The 2,864-nt window shown below is 34.8% G+C and overlaps 1 pseudogene; it reads left to right on the forward strand.

Moving 5' to 3' along the window:
- Positions 1-1,407: 1,407 nt before the first annotated feature.
- Positions 1,408-1,881, forward strand: LOC107511602 (annotated as a pseudogene).
- The last annotated feature ends 983 nt before the right edge of the window (positions 1,882-2,864 follow it).

The following is a 2,864-nucleotide window of genomic DNA, read 5'->3' on the forward strand; positions in this document are numbered from 1 at the left end:
CAGCTGCTTATACATTCCTCTCTAGTGTACATGGAACATTCTCAAGGATTGACCACATATTGAGACACAGAGATAGCCTCAACAAATATAAGAGGGTTGAAATCATATCAACCATATTCTCTGATTATAATGCTTTGAAACTAGAGTTCAACTGCAAAAAGAAATCAGGAAGAACCACAAATATAAGGAGATTAAATAACATGCTACTGAAGAATAACTGAGTCAGGGAAGAAATAAAAAGAGAGATCAAGCAATACATAGAAATGAATGATAAGGATAGTATGACATATCGAAACTTTTGGGACAAGGCAAAAATGGTCATAAGAGGAAAGTTTATATCATTACAGGCTTATCTCCCAAAACAAGAATGAGCCCAAATAAAGAACCTAACACTTCATCTTTAAAAAACTAAAAAAAGGAGAACAAATGAGGCCTAAAATGAGCAGAAGGAAAGAAATAATCAAAATTATAGCAGAAATAAGTGAAATTGAAAAAAAAAAAAAAGAAATGCAACAAAGAGCTGGTTCTTTAAGAAGATCAACAAAATTGGCAAAGCCCTGGCTAGACTCACTAAAAAAAAAGAGAGAGAGAATGGCACAAATAAAATCAGGGATGAAAGAGGGGGAATTATGAGACTGACACTGCAGAAATTCAAAGAATTGTAGAAGAATACTATTAAAAATGTATATAACACCAAGTTCAATAGCCTAAAAGAAATGGACAAGTACTTAGAAATACAATCTTCCTAGACTGAATCAAGAAGATCTGGAAAATCTAAATAGACCAATCAACAGTGTGGAAATTGAAACAATATTCTAAAACCTTCCAAAAAGTAAAGTCCAGGACCAAATGGCTTCACCAGTGAATTCTACCAAACATTCAAAAAAAGATTTAATACCTATTCCCCTCAAACTCTTCCAAAAAATTGAAGAGTAGGCAATACTTCCCAACCCATTTTATGAGGCCAATATTACTCTGATACTAAAACCTGGTAAAGATAACACGAAAGAAAACTACAGACCAATATCTCTAATGAACACAGATGCAAAAATCCTAAATAAGATACCAGCGAACAAAATATAGCAACATATTTAAAAGGTTATATGCCACGACTAAGTGGGCTTCATCCCAGAGGCACAGGGATGGTTCAACATCAAATCAATTTATATTATACACCACATAAACAAATTAAAAAATAAGAATCATATGATCATATCAATAGGTGCAAAAAAAGCTTTCAACAAGATACAGCATCCATTTATGATCAAAACACTTAACGAAGTCAATATAGAAGGAAAGTACCTTAACATAATAAAGGCCATATATGACAAACCCTGAGCCAACATTATACTTAATGGTGAAAAACTAAAAACCTTCCTTCTAGCTTTTTTTCAGGCAGCCTTGAAGATGGCAGACATTCAAACAGAGTATGACTACCAAAAGCAGCCAACCATCTTTCAAAATAAGAAGAGTCCTTCTTTGAGAAACTGGCAGAGAGAAGCTTTTGTGGTACTACAAGAACGTCAATCTTGGCTTCAAGATGTCCAAGGAGGCCATTGAGGGCACCTACATTGACAAGAAATGTCCTTTTGCCAGTAATATCTCCATCCTAGGGTGCATCTTGTCTGGTGTGGTGACCAAGACGAAGATGCAGAGAACTATTGTCATCAACCGAGACTACCTCTACTACATCTGAAAGTACAACTGCTTTGAGAAATGCCACAGGAACATGTCCACACACCTGTCTCCCAGCTTAAGAGATGTCCAGATCAGCGATGTTGTCACTGTTTTGAATGCTGGCACTTGAGCAAGACCATGTGCTTCAGTGTGCTCAAGGTCACCAAGGCTGCAGGCACTAAGAAGCAATTCCAGAAATTCTGATACCTGCATCCTCCCAAACAAAATAAAGTTATTTTCTCAGTTGTGTGTGTGTGTGAAGGAGAACCTTCCCTCTAAGATCAAGAACAAGACAATGCTGTCCATTATTGCCACTCTTATTCAATATAACATTGGAGGTCCTAGTGAGTGCAATAAGGCAAGAGAAAGATATAAATAGGAAACAAAAAAGTCAAACTGTCACTATTTTCAGATGACATGATTCTCTATATAGAAAACCCTAAAGACTCCACAGAACACTACTAGAAACAATAAGCAAATACAGTAAAGTTTCTGGATATAAAATCAGTGTTAAAAAAATACATAGCGTTTCTGTACACTAATAATGAAGTGTCAGAAAAAGTGAAAAAAAATCATTCCTTTTAAAATTGCAACAAAAAGAATAAAATACCTAGAAATAAATTTAATAAAACGTGTGAAGGACCTATATAATGAAAACTATAAGACCCTATTAAAAGAAATCGAAGAAGATACAAACAAATGGAAAGATATTTCATGTTCTTGGATTGGAAGAATCAACATAGTTAAAATGACCTTATTACCTAAAGCATTATACAGATTTAATGCAATCTCCATTAAAATTCCATTGGCATTTTTTAAAGAAATAGAACAAGAAATCATCAGATTTGTATGGAAACACAAAAGACTCCAAATTGCCAAAGCCATCCTGAGAAAAAAGAACGAGGCTGGAAGCATCACTCTTTCTGACTTCAAATTAAAACTACACAGTGACAATAATTAAAATGGCATGGTATTGGCAGAAAAAGAGACACATGGACCGGTGGAATAGAATCAAGAGTCCAGAAATAAATCCATGTTTATATAGGCAAATAATTTTCGACAAAAAAGCCAAAAGCATACAGTGGAGAAAGGAAAGCCTCTTCAATAAATTGTGCTGGGAAAACTGGAAAGCCACTTGCAAAAGAATGAAACTAGTCTGCTGTCTATCACTACACACCAAAATTAAC

Source organism: Rousettus aegyptiacus, unplaced genomic scaffold, assembly GCF_014176215.1.
Source record: "Rousettus aegyptiacus isolate mRouAeg1 unplaced genomic scaffold, mRouAeg1.p scaffold_m13_p_12, whole genome shotgun sequence".
NCBI classification, from domain to species: Eukaryota; Metazoa; Chordata; class Mammalia; order Chiroptera; family Pteropodidae; genus Rousettus; species Rousettus aegyptiacus.